The 14,649-nt window shown below is 40.4% G+C and overlaps 1 protein-coding gene across 1 annotated transcript in view; it reads right to left on the bottom strand.

Moving 5' to 3' along the window:
* LOC149071629 (fatty acid synthase-like) overlaps window positions 1–14,649 on the bottom strand; it is a 202,112-nt gene that overhangs the window by 59,146 nt on the left and 128,317 nt on the right. The gene's annotated exons all lie outside the window — the stretch shown is intronic.

The following is a 14,649-nucleotide window of genomic DNA, read 5'->3' as shown; positions in this document are numbered from 1 at the left end:
AAAAAAACCGAACGAAAATGTGTCTCATTTAGTGAAAATCAACCTCCGGTCACTTTTACCGGTATCCGTCCTTCTGGTGTTAAAAAGACATAAATTTTAATGAAATATAAATGCAGATACGAATGATATATTTTTTTCTAAATACAGTTTTGAATCGCAAACCTTCAGTGGAAAAAAAAATCAACTTCTTTCATCGGCGTAAAATATATCTTTTTAATTACAGTGGATCCCGTCGTATTAAGCGGGCACATTATAAGCGGGATCCACTGTAAGCGAAACCGATGCTCCTAATCAGGCATTCGACCGAGAAAAATGAGAACGAGTTTCCATTTCAAATCGGTCGTTTGAAAAAAATGAAAAATCAAGCGTGCGCGAGTTTTAGAATATGCTAAACGATGACGCTGTATTCGAAATGGGAGTTTGCGGGACTTGATTCTCTAGAACAGCCTTCTTCAACCTGTTGCTCGCGAGCACTACGGTTCTCCCTGAAGCACCAAGAGTGATTTCGTGCTCGCGAGCACAAGTAACTTGATCGGTGTTTCAATTAAACACCTTGTAAAATTGCATTCAAAAATTTACATTGATATTGAAGGACCGGACACAACCCGCTTCTCAAGGAGATATCGAAGCGTTCGCGAAAGATGGGTGCATCCGGAATTTTATTGAATGTATATATCTATATAAATTTGTATAACAGAATAACAAGTCCGACTACAAGCGTATCAATACAACATATTGATTCATCGTGGTTTAATTGACATTGTAGCGTCCTTGGCACGTCTGCACTTGATAAGCAAAGTTCAGTTGGTCCATCTGCGTGCGTTGGATGTCACAAGTTGTAGTCGTGTAGGCCGTACAACGGGAAATCGATGTACGATCAAAAATTTACAGTTTACGCATATTCCGGTATGTAAAAATTGCCATATGGAAATCGAAACATAACCGAAGGCGACACGAATATGAATAAAGAGGAGCATAATTTTAAGGCCGTTATTGCATTATATAACATAACATAATTTATTTGTCCCCAGTCAATTTCAATAATACTATACAAATTAGAGTTTACTATTAAATTGCATATTTTACAATATTTGACTGAATGGACACGGTAGAAAATAGTTAATTCATAATATGGTGAAGAAAGCTGGGACAGGGAAGAGAGCAATAGCTAAAAGCTAGTAAAATGCTCTCGACCATTGATAACAGTTCTTTTATAAAACTTTGAAAATGCAACCAATAAACTTATCGATTACATTCGAGCGAATGTAGCCAATAGATTTATTGGTTGCTTTTATCATGTGTTTCTTATCTTTTATCAAACTTTTATTGTGTAATCCCGGAGGCCCGTCGCAGCAAACTGATGTTCTGCCCATCCCCACTTCATAGCTGAATTTATCCGCCTACCAATTCCGACACTTTGGAAAAAGAATCATAGCGCCAATATATCACCAGCAGTGATTCTCCTTCCCCAAACAGCCGGATAATACAGGGAAAAACCACCCGTCCCGTAAATACAGGACGAACCTACAGGATCACTCGCCACTCGCCTTGGATTCTCGCCTGTGAATCCCGAGGTCTCCCCCTCCTATGTACTTGAGACCCCGGGCGAATTCGAGTCCCAGGGTCTAACTAACAATATTACTCGAGAGCTCCTGGAAAGGAATGCGGGATAGGAATGAGCTATTGGACAATTCTGAAATCCCCCTATTCTCGGAGGGAAAAATGGCAAAAGAATTTGTGCAAATGTTGTCGAAGGCTCTGAGCCACAGAAATCGGGCACCAATGTAAGGCCGTCTTAAGAACATCATGGTCCCCCGGGCCAAGTGATTTTTCTGAGGTCTTACCGGATAAATTTTCGAAAATTTAAACCCGTGTAAGGTCCCCTCTTCTCTTGAAGCGCCCGGGTGGGCCCCATGTGTTTAGACGGCACTGCACCCTTGTGGTCTTTGTTCTACAAAAGCGATTGCATTATCTTTCGAGCCGCCTGGCAGCCGAATGTTTCATACGTAGGCCCAACAACTATAGGCGCTGAATTTACTCTTTTTCTGTTCAACATTACAGGGAAGAAAAAGCGCCAAAATGAATATTGACCTGGGTGGCAGAGTAATTTTTGTTTTTTATTGCGGCTCTGTTCATGTCCCCCCCCCCTCCCCCTCACATTATGAATTTTAATGTGGATTTTTCTTATTTTACGGGCGTCAGGGCTAAGCCCTGTCAGCCCCACTTTTGGGCGGGAGGCATGGTCCGAATTCCGTATAGCAGCGGCGTACGGACGGCGAATGTGGTGCGACCGTCGCCGCAGAGAGACATAAATCCTGTACTCGAAGAGGTTCCCATAGTCACAAACAAAAAAAATCTCAGTGTCGAAGCAACAATTAAAAATCGATCGATTCAAACTTCAATGCGAAATAGTTACGCTACCTGAGAGAACGTAGCAAGCCGCTCCTACACGTACGATATACACTGAAACCCTGCTTTTTGCGGTCCCCGGTTCGGCAAAAAAATTCGCCTGTAAAAAAGTGGGGGGAGGGTTGTTGGTTATTGAAAAGTTGAAAAAAAAACAAACACGTTTTTTAAATATGGGAGAGGGTGACGTTGAGAAGAGTTTTACTGTAAAATATGAGAAAAAAAAGATATAAAGAAAGGAATTTTTTAGGTGGGGTGTATCGAGGTTAGGTCCACACCCCCACACGCTTTCTTGCGGTGATATTGGAAGGCTAGTCATTAAAATGTCATCATCAGAAGTTACTGACATGGGTTCGAGAATATGGTAGCCGTTGAGGGGACAACTCTTTCGCAAAGGTGGGGAGGGCGAAATGGAATTCCAAAATGTAGCTCTGTACAGTGGCGACGCATTTGGTGAATCAACCAGGACTGTACCCGATGTCCCGAGTCAAACAGCCTCCCCAACCCCACTAAATTATTTTATCTATACACAAGATACCCAATATGTGGGCCCCAGAATATGTTTTTTTCCTCTCCTACCTCCAAACAACTCTAGATTTAAAACATACTCTTACTTTGAAACCGATGATGAATCCCCGACCCGTGTTCGAAATGGTGATTAACAACTTCCCGTTTCTCGCATTGGAATAATTTTGAATGAATGGTGGGATCCGTGATGAAAATTATTTACAGCGGGCAGTGCCGTCTTACGGCATGGGCCCGGGTGCCTCAAGAGAAAAAGGGGGCCCTCACAAAAATGGGATCTGGTTGAGATTTTCGAAAATTTTCCTGGTAGGGAGCCTCAGAAAAATCATTTGGCCCGGGGGCCCATGATGCTCTTAAGACGGCCCTGACAGTGGGTAATTACTACTACACACCTTCTCCGTCCTCGACGCCACTGGTGGTGCCGACTAAAAAACACGGCCGGCTACAAGATAAGGGGACCATCACATGTTGGAATATAAACCTGATCATGTCTATGGGGGGGGGGGGATATTTCTGAATGCTATTTATTCATTTGAGATTTTCTTTTTAACTTTTAATCGCCTTGGAAAAGAAAGGGTCGCGTGCCCCGACTTGCTTACTTCCATCAGAAGATGTTATTAATTTTGAATAAATTCAACGAAATCAATTTCATCCGACGTAATTTATTTATACAAATCAGTGGCTCCCAAACATTCTTGCTTCAAGAGACCACCCGCTGGAAATTCAAATAAGGGGGGGGGGGAGCCTATATTGTACAATAACTAAGGTTTCCTCTCCCTCCCACTTTTCACAATTGCTGATCAGTAATTGACAATAACAGCATCACGTACACGGGAGGTGCACAATTTGGTAAACAATAGAAACTAAGAGCATATACATATATGAGAGAGAAAAGGTTTCATTTCACCAATGGTTCCACTTTTCAAAACAAACCTGTTAAATTGTGATACTGATAACTATCTAACCCTTCAGGTGGAAAGTCTCGGCTTCTCGGTGGTTTTCAGACCACGATTCTGTACGGCAGCTTAGGTTCGAATTTCAGGATGTTGCTGAATTTCTGCTTGGGAGGGGTCCCGATGATGATGCCAGTTAATAGTACACTAGATTAGTTTGACGCTGGCTGGTGGGAAGCTATTACCACCCATGGTAAGACCGTCGATCTCGCCTCAAGATTGGACCATGGTGACACGTGGCCATTCCGATTCATACTCCACACAGCAGCGCATCTCAAAATTTCTCCTTCCGTGGCTCCCTTGCCCTAGAGGTTATTTATCCACGGCTGCCCGGAATGTTCTAACAAAGAATCGCTTGATGGCACCATTGAAATAGTCACATATTAATATAGGCAGCTCACTGCGGCATCCTTTGTTGGTGGTGCCCCGAGAAACCGCGGCGCACACTTTGAGAACCACAATCTTAAGCATTTGATTCGAATCAGAAAAGCGATGTTAATTTCGGATGAGCACCGAAAAATAAATTACTTTGATACGCGAGGTTTTTGTTCGGATAAGTGGTCGCCAAAATCTTCCAGTGCTTCGAGTTCCTCTCCCCCCATGAAAATAAGGACTCTGCAAGCCTACCAGCCCTCTATTTGATGCCTTTTTTATCTGATGGTTCATGAAAAATATCATATTAGTTTTGAAATCAAGCAGAATATTTAATTTATTATAGTTATTGTTTTTTGATTTCTCATTCGACGACCACAAATGAGAGAGAGAATTCTAGCACGATGGATGATGACGTTCGCTCATTCGGGAGAAAAGATCGGAATTTTGTCGGATAGAATTATCTCAAAAAGATTATTTTGATAATTCTATCACAAACATAACATGGTACATTCGAAGGTTTGTAGTACCACGGGGTCGAAAAGTGGGCTCGCACGTTAAAATGAAATCAAAATTTTGCGAGGAAATACAAATTTAATTAAAACAATCCGCCCAGAGGTACATCATTCATTCCCTGTGTGCCTCATCAGAAATTTAATTAAAATATAATTCGCCACCAAGTCAAAATCTTTGTTTTGATCATTATTATTGTCGTCCCTCGTCTGCTGCTGACGACTTCTCTCAGGTTGCTGCCATTGAAAGGTATTTTTATTTCAGTGTGTATTAAGGTAAAATATTCTGTTATTTCGATGTGTTTGGGGATGGCTAGTCTTAAAACAACACTATAAAGTGCCTCCAAATTATTTTCATGGCCATTTTTAATTTCTCCTCGAGAGAGACAATTTAAAATTCAGTCGCTCGCACCATTCAAGCAGTTATTATTTAGGCGATGATATATCCATTGATACGTGAATTGTTTCGTTAAATGGTTCCCTCCCCACACTTTTCAACAGGTCCCTTAACGTTGATATTGAATTTACGATTAGACTAAATAACTAATATGTATTTGGTAATGTTTGTGCCAACACTTGTACCGATATTCAAGTTTCTCCCACATGGTGACTGCATTGGCGAAACCACCTACACCTGTGGGTAAATAATTCCCAAATCAAAAGCGTAATTTTTTTTCAAACTAAACCGTGCTTGTGATGTCTTGGATAATCATTCGATAGATCCAGAAATATAGAAAGACGACCGATGTGGTGAAACCTCGATATAACGATACTCTACTGACCAAAATAAAATATTGCGGGAAAGGGACTATCGTTATAATGAGAGGCAGCAGTTTAACGTTGGACTATGGGCATTTGCAAACAAGCCTTGGATAATATTCTTGTGGTGGTCGGCTGAAGTTGGTTTTTTTTTGCGGTTTCCAACTTTGAGGAGCAAATGCGAGCTGATCATCCCATTAAAAAGCCTCCCCGCAGAGAGCAACAGGTCTACAACGTTATAATTATTCATTCATTACACTTCCTCACTACGAGTTGAGAAAAAACTTATAATTGTAAAAAAATTATTGCCAATGGCAGCACTAAACATAACAAGCATTACACAAACAAATCTCACACAAGGTCATTATATGTACACACACATTTCAACGTGTACCGATGCGTTAGAAGTTCTGCAGAGGAATATGGACGAGGTGCATGTCTGGTATAGCCTATTGACCCAAGTGCTCTAATAGTAAGATGCTTGTCTTCCACCATGAAGGTTACTGTCAGGCAGGCCCATCATTTCTACTATTTCTGGGGAAGGGGCAAAAAACATGCTCAATATGCATATTTATATTTCACGTTTTTGATTTCTTTTGGTTTTTTAAAGAGCCGGTGGGGGTGCAATTTCCCCACCTAAATGGCAGGCCAGAGGTCAGGTTCATCTGGGGCGAAGAAAATAGATAAATGGTTCACTGGGCCTGGAGTGACTTTTGATAGATGGCGCCTTTATTTCCCACTGAACTCCATCGCACGAAATGACCGTATGGCAATATAACAAGAGTTGGTATACTGTGACGTAGCCTAGCAGCCTCTGTTCAGGATGTGGGGCCATTATTGTGGGAGAGACGCTAGAATTCATTCAGACTATAGTATATAAAATCTATCATTTTCACCTCACTCATACAGTCGAACCCGATTATAGCGCCAGAAATTTTCAGTGAAAAAATTTTCCCACTTCTAGGAATTATACTTGTTAAACTGTGATTCGATATAACACCAAAGTCATTATATTGCCAAAATTCTGAAAAATAAATGGTGGCATTTAATTGGGGGTTTCATGAACTTTTGGTATTTAATTGGCCTTGCAATTAGGCTTAATTGTTAATTTAGTCAGAATCGTTGATGTTGCCTTTTTTTGGTTCTCAGACTGTATACGAGTTACCTTATTGAACTTGAGTGCTATTCAGAATCAGTTTTTGTTTTCGTGAAAACATAATAGAACCTCATAACGAATGTAGCTTAAAACGGAAAGTAAAAAAAAAAGTGATAACAATAAAGTAAAGGTAAATTTTTTTATCTGACTAGTTTTGCATTTCCAAGTCAGCAATTTAATGGTGATTATTGTGTTGTTTTGTGTGAACATGCATGCGCTGAATGACTCCCACAGCTCGTCAGCAGGAAAAAATCCTGTCGTATCTCTTTTAGTGTCATGTCTTGTGGTACCTGTTTTAGTGTTGTGATGTCTTGTGGTACCTGTTTTAGTGTTGTGATGTCTTGTGGTACATGTTTTAGTGTCATGTGTTGTATCTGTTTCAGTGTCGTGATGTCTTGTGGTATCTGTTTTATCAATTCAATTCATTCACATCAAATTGCAGACACCAAATTACAGATTACAGACAATAAAGTATAGAATAAGTGCAGAAAGGTGATTAAAATACACAAAGTAATGAAAATTATGTTCACGTGTGGTTAAGGAGTATGTCTTACCCATACTGGCCATCAAAAGTTCTTAAAGTGTTAGTGTTTTTGATCATTCAAGCTGGACCTGATTTTGGCATGGGCAAGTGGAGTGTTTCCCATAACCTCTCCCCCTGATTTGGAGCTTCAAATTGGAGCAAAATATATTTGTTGATAAACCGGAGATTTTTCCACAAAAAAAGGAGGCTTTACAATCTCATCTTTGCCCTGCTCATTGCCTGTTTTAGTGTCTTCCTTTGTAACATGTAAATTTGTTATCGCAATTCCAATGTGCATCTTAATAAATGTTATTTTACATTTAAACGATTTTTACAGTATTGCACTTTAAACTGGTGACACTTCGTTTAAGTCGTCACTTTGCTTAACCCTCAGAATTTCTTGAAGACCGGGTGAGATGGCTCAGAGTTTTACTGCATGTGTGTGTGTGTTAATGTGTTCATTGTTACTTGGGAAGAGGGCGGGGACGTTAGATCAGGGGTTCTTAACTTTTTTCAGCCGAGACCAAAAATCAACATGATCAGCTTCCACAACCCATCAGCTATTTTTAAAATTTAAAACTTCTTGTTAAATTTTTCTGATTAACAAAATTTTTAGTTTTCGAACCTAGTAAAACCCAGTCCACGTTGTCAATAGGTGGACTACGCTGTGCTCAAACATTGGACCCCAGGTTATTTGAAAGCGCGCCTTCAATAATTCTGAAATTATTCTTTTCATAAATTCTGAATTTTTATTGATTTTAAAATTATTTCTCAGTATAATTAACAATCTTATTAATTTTAGAATTATCTTACATTAATTTTAGACATTTTTAATCAAGTGAATTCTTATCTCTTATTACTTTTCATTAATTATTGAGATATTTTCATCACTTCTGGAATTACTTCTCTATCATTTTTCAATTATATTTCATTAATTTCAGAATTTTTCATCAATTCTGGAAGCATTATGCAGGGCTAGATGGAGGTACCCCGGAAATCAGTTCTAAAGTTTTAGGTGGTATTTGTTCCCCTTTAGATGGTAGCATTTCAAATCAAAAGGGATTTAGACATCTTTTTGCATTAATGTTTATAAAATAATTTTAACTTGTGTAGAGTGAAGTGTTCTCCTTCTCCATGTGTCTCTGCCTTAATTCTCATGAAAGGAGGAACAGCAGAGTTTAGCCCATGAGAGATATTTCCCCTGTGCAGTATTGCCAACAGTCAACGATTTTTCGGATCAACCAGGCTGAAATAACCAGATCAGATCTAACTTCTGTCATTAATTCGATGACCATACGTCCCATATTTTCACGTAATTTAATAATAGACTACTAGTACACAGGATAACTTTTTGAAAAAGATTAGAAAAAACAATTTAAAAGACAAAGCAAGTAAGATGGATTATTTTTCAACTAAATAGCCAAAAAAAAAAAAAAAACTAGTTGGAAAATAACTGAGTTGGCAACACTGCACACGTTTCCTTACTACTGAGTGGGGAAGGGGGTGTAGTGGAAGAAGAGGCACGCATACATGTACATAATCGGAATTCCAGAAAAACCGTTGGTTCACCCAACCCATAACAGGAAGTCATAAATACATCAAATGGAATCTTCTCTCCCCTTTCACAGACCGGTATCTGAAAACGTTCCATGGCATTTCGTGTGTTATGTGGCTGCGCTTATACAAAGGACAAATGGACGCTTTTGTGGAAACGTATGTATAATTTTAGGCATAATTTTTGTGCGGCGTTTTTGATTAATGCCTTCTTTTCTAGATTTTAATAAGATTTGCTATATGGGTGGAATTGTTTTTGCCATTATAATAGAACCTGAGGCCAGGGCCGCTACTAGGGGGGGGGGGAACAGGCGGATCTCGTGCCCCGGGCGCTGGACCAGAGGGGGCGCAAATTTTATTCTCAAACATTACAAGGGGGCACCAAGATGCGCACTTGCCCCGGGTGACCAAGCATCTAGTTGTGGCTCTGCCTGAGGCGCCCTCGGGGGACCGTTAGCCCAAGCTATGGGGATTTGGATTTCGCTACGCAAGGGTAGGGATGACGGCTTCGGCCTCATAGAAGTGTCATTTGAGATTTTTTACATTATAAAGGGGCTTTTTCAAAGATCTCAGACTGGGCCCCCTATTTAAGATGTGATGGGGGGGGGGGGGCATGATTCAAAAATATACTATACGATCCACAGCACCATTTATTGCCTGCGTAGGCTATGAAATCTCTCCTCTTGCAAGTGCGGGTGCTCTCATCCCGTAACGCTTTCTTCCTTCGGTGGTCCAAGGATGAATTTTTCACGCACGCAATACCTCCTTTTCGTTTATTTTTTACGAAAGAAAAGCGTCAAGAAATAGTTAGCCGAGAGATAATGTGTGCGCCGAAACCAGTTGGAGCAAAGGATGGGCAACTGCTTCGAAAGGCAGACCCTGGTGTGCGCCGTACTTTCTAGTTTCATATTTGTTAATTTTGTTCTTGTTTGCCGGATTCAGAAATAGAGGAACCAAGGTAGGCAAAAAAAAAAAAAATCCATAAAACTTCGTTATAATTAAATTGCATTTACTTTAATTATATTTCTAAGAAATTCATACTTCAGATAAGTAAAATAAAATGTTGATTAATCTCCACTTAGTTGATCTATGAATATTTCTTACAATGTAATAAATTCAGACTTTGGGGTAATTTGATTATTTCTTGGTTTCACATAATTTCTTTTTTTCGCTTTTAAAACCTTTAATGCGGATTTACTACCAATGCCGAATTATTACCTATGCGGAAAATAGATGCACGTGTAAACGGTCTTCTTTTTCTCTCTCATCACGACGTGTACCGTGAGAGAATCGCAGGCGTGCCGCAAAAAATCTCAAAGGAAATTTTAGTTGAGAATTACTAGTAAAAAATACCATTAATTTCCTGCCTTCCTTTTCTGCAGCTGCGGATTTTTTTTTAAATTGGGCGTGGTAGCCTAGGTTGAAAAGGTACTCGCCTTAAGTACCTGAGGATTTTTGGAGGTTCGATACCCGATTGGGGAGGGGGGTGGGTGGTACAACGGAAACTGCGACAGCGTGAGCACAAGAAACGATCGCTACCGTTTTTTCACAAGAGTTCCACAACGAGGGGTTAGCGCACCGGTGAAGAAAAAAAAATGTCGAATGCTGCCGTTCGGAATCGGCAATAAATTATAGGCCCGATCTAATAAGTCCTCGCGTGCAGAAAAGGACCGTGGTGCGACAATAATGGTCAAATGATGATTCTTTCTCCCCCGCGCGTTTGGTACGTGCAGCGGTAATTTCGACACTGCGTAATAAACAGAATTTGCAATCTGTAAGCCTCGCTGCTACAGTATTATAAACGACATACTCGTTGATTTAATTTTGAAACCTTCCCGCGGCCGTTAATATCCATTTTGTTTACGTTAAGGCACGCTTACGGGAGTCTTCAGTGGAGAGTATTACATCCGCAATTCCATAACACGCCTGTAGGCGAAAGCAAAAACAATCGGCTCAGTTGTGATAATGTGGAAATAAATAAACAAAGCGCAAAATTTTTGCCCGTAATGCGAATAATCGCTCGTTAACAGTCAAAAATGTTTTCAAAATTTTTGCTCGTTAACCGAAGTTCCACTGTAATCTCTGCATTGCGTAATTATATTTCCTATTTACAGGATGTACCTAATTCATAAACCGTTGTATGGTTCTACAACGGTTCTGAATAGAAAAAAATCTAAATTTTTATTTAGGGGTCCCCACCCCTGTTTTCTAACTTCCAATTCGAAAGTTGTTGCGCTTTCTCTCCTGAGGTCAGCAAATGAAGGTTCAACGTTTCTAAGTACACTATCTGCTGCACGGCCGAACAGGGCTTTAGCCCCGGGGCCCAGGATAATTCTCATATTTTTTTTGCTTTTCACGCTATAAATTAACTATAGAAGGGCGCGTGGAAAAGTCTGACCATGGGGGGGGGGATGGGCGTAAACGATCCCAGCCCTACTCCAAGGTGGGGGGGGGGCGGCATGATATACTGAGATTTATGAATTCTAAAATTTGGAAAGGACATCATAAAGGAGGGAAATAAGCGACCGGTAGTTTACGCTCCTCTTTCCCAACTTCTCCGATTTTTCAATTCATACATCTCAGCAGATATTGTCCTTAGAGAGAATGTTCTCGCACAATGAGGGACATTCTATCGAGTACTAGTACACGTGATGCGATGGATTTGTGTATACATAGCTCTGTTTACATGGACAATAGAAAAAGTTGGTTTAAAACCTGCCTCAAGAATTTTCACACATCAATGACTACTCTATATTTCTTTCCTTACGAAGGGATAAAGTTGTCAAGTTGGTGCTAAAGATGAATATGATAAGCACTGAAACATCCAAGTCACTTTTTTTTTGTTTTAATACATTAAAACCCCTCTTAACGGTCAGACGCGGTCACCACTCCTTCACGGCCGAATAATACTTTCCCTCGTGTAATAAAAGTATGCATTTCAAACCCCTGGTTGACGATCACGTCACCCCTCTTCTACGGTCGAATTTTTTTGTCCCGGTGGGGTGACCGCAAAAGAGAGGTTTTAATGTACATTGGTGCATTTTCTCTTAGCTTAATATTTTATTTTACATGAAATTATTCAAAAACTTTCAGAAAGAGAACTGGGCACTCATCTGGAAGATGATTCCGAGGCGGACATTCAGCCCCCCGAATGATAGTAATTCTAATGATGATTAGCGCGAAATTTCATCTCACAACGCGGGTGTGTCAGGTTAGCATGTGCGTCCAAATCAACGAAAATTTTCGTCAGCCGAGACTTTCTTTCCAACTGTACACGGCCCAGAAGAGTCTATGGACAATTTTAAATGTCTGCCGTTGTCGTGGTTGAGGGGCTAGACCGTGTGGGAGGGGAAAAAACCCATACTTCCCTCAAGAGGACATAAGCGGAGGCAGAAAAACCGTTGTGGTGGGTTGGTAAAGACATGGAGTCAGAGATGGGAAGAGTTCAGGGTACATGGGTTCAAACCCACTGGAAAACTAGCCTTTTTTTTGGACTATGAAATTATATATTAGTACACCAATAATAAATCGTGTTCTAATAATAAATTTTACAAGGGGACACCAGTATCGAACACTGGAATATCAACTTGATCATGTCTTAAGGTGGGGGGGGGGATTACCTTGCAATAGCTTGAAATTGAACTTGTAATTTCACTAGGTTTAATGGGTTCTGGTGATAGAAGAGGTTTTGTTGGTCCTCTCTTTCATCTACGTATTCAGTGTCCCTTCAGAATGAAGCAGGGAGCAGCCTTGAATTATTTTAATTTGTGGCTTCCCCTCCCCCAAAATCCTATACCTCGCTTTACGTTGTTAGGAAAAGAAGATAGTAGGATTGGTATATTCGAATTTCAGTAAATGATGTTGCTAATGATTTTGCCGGGCCCTTAGGATGGCGCAGGGCTCGGCACGTGTCATGTTTTCCACTAAAAGTCACTTTTTCAGAAACTGGTCACTTTTTCCACTTTTAGCAAGCAAAAACTGCGACACCTTGGAGGAGCTTTACCGGGGTTCAGGGTCGCTAATTTTCTCCCTCTCTTCATTGAACTGCTAGCGTTAGCTCCCTTCCCGGGAGCATACCGGGGCTGACGAAAAATAGACGGCTATAGCACTCGAAAGTCCCGTTACCAATTGGGTCCTACTTTTTTTCTTTGCTCGTTCATGTTGCTGCTTGCTTTAGCTGAGAGGAAGGCATTTTTTCAGCGATTCGAACATGCGATCCAATAATCCAGCTGAATAATATTTTATCTTTGCCAATTTTAGCTCCTGAGAAACAACCAAATACAGGCAAGTGTTAAATGCATTTTCTACCATCTTTGTTATTATTAATTTAACATATATTTGTCTGTAACGTTTTCCTGCTTAGTACGACTTGTTTTCGCGATCTTAACTCTCAAGTAATTCTTATTAAGATTTTTCCCATTCGAGAGAAGCGTTTTCCCTCTTACATTTTTCCATGCCGGATTTTTTAAAAACCTTACAAGCGGGATCCACTGCATATATATATATAATGTCCAAGCAATGTAGTGTAGAATGTTTCTAAATGCAAATGTTATGCATTAGCCATCTTCTCCCAGAAGCACAAAGGGTGCTTGCTCAATGCTCGTGTCTGATTTCATGTTTACGAGCACTTGATCAACGCTTCAATTAAACGCCCAGTAAAAAAGTTACACTCAAGTATTATGTTCATTATTTTTTGAAAGAAAATCATCCGATTGAAAATTACGATCTGTCTAGAAATAAAACTCGTGCTATTAATGGACCGACAAACTCGGAGGGTTGTCAGTAGGCATCAAGAGGAACAAAAATTGCAACGGAACATGGTGTCGCAAACCACATTGAGAGGACGAAAAGCGCATGCAGGCTCTGAGTCCAGAGGAAACGAAAGGTGGAAGTCAGTTGATCGCTGAATGCGTTTGTGGGTTCGCTCACCATATGTAACGTAAGCAACGTCGCGAAACGTATGCACTGGGGTAGGATCACGCGCTACGGACATCAAAAGCATACCTGATATCTTCGAGCGCGTCCGGGAATCGTTTTTACGTCTTTGTAGACTGTGCAATGACGTCAGCGGTACTTTTTGTACTTTTGTCGTTCCGACGTGACGTTTAAACGTGCACGCGTTTTCCGCCCTCTCAACGTGGTTTGCGACACCATGATGCATTGCAATTTTTGTTTCTCTTGATGTCTACTAACAACCCTCTGAATTTGTCGGTCCATTAACAGAAACACCCTGTTTTTTCTAACTGGATCTCAGCAAGAAACCGTAGCTTCAAATACAGTCGAATCCCGTTATAACGAACTTCAAGAGAACGAAGAAATCACTTCGTTATAACGAAATTTCGTTATAAAGGAATCCCTGGTGGTTGCATTATTCCTATGTAAACTTATCTGGGGATTAGAAAAGTGTTCGTCCCTGCTTTTCGACGTTTAGTTTAACGCTGTGGTTTTCAAATCAGACGAAAATTGGTCATCAGGCTGATAAAAACTCAACATGCATTCGAGCTGTAAATACAGGGGGGATTTAACGGTGGGCGCACAGAGCGCGCCCTTGGCCCCGGAAAAAAACCCTACTTTACACTGTTTTCATAATTTAAGGGACCTAAAATCGATGATTTTAACATTGATCTCTATGGGGATCATCCAGTGTTTGTCCCTCAAAGTGATGATTATGACGTATATTCGAAAAGCATCATGGACAGTCGAGTGATTCCAAAATACTGACTTTGTGATGAACCATATTTACTCGAATACAACGCGTGCTTACAGCAGAACTTGACAATCCAGTCAGCCGCCGAGCAGATTTTTTTTTCAAGAAAAACGGTCGAAAATTTTTGTTTTTCCTTTCGATGACATCTGTCCTTCCCATGTTGGTGTACACGCCGACATACA

The sequence above is a fragment of the Pholcus phalangioides genome, unplaced genomic scaffold (assembly GCF_987345545.1).
Source record: "Pholcus phalangioides strain wild (caught in Gottingen) unplaced genomic scaffold, Ppha-v1.0 ptg000018l_1, whole genome shotgun sequence".
Classification (NCBI taxonomy): domain Eukaryota; kingdom Metazoa; phylum Arthropoda; class Arachnida; order Araneae; family Pholcidae; genus Pholcus; species Pholcus phalangioides.
Note: the sequence above shows the minus strand (reverse complement) of the source record. Positions and strands in the feature narration are given on the sequence as shown.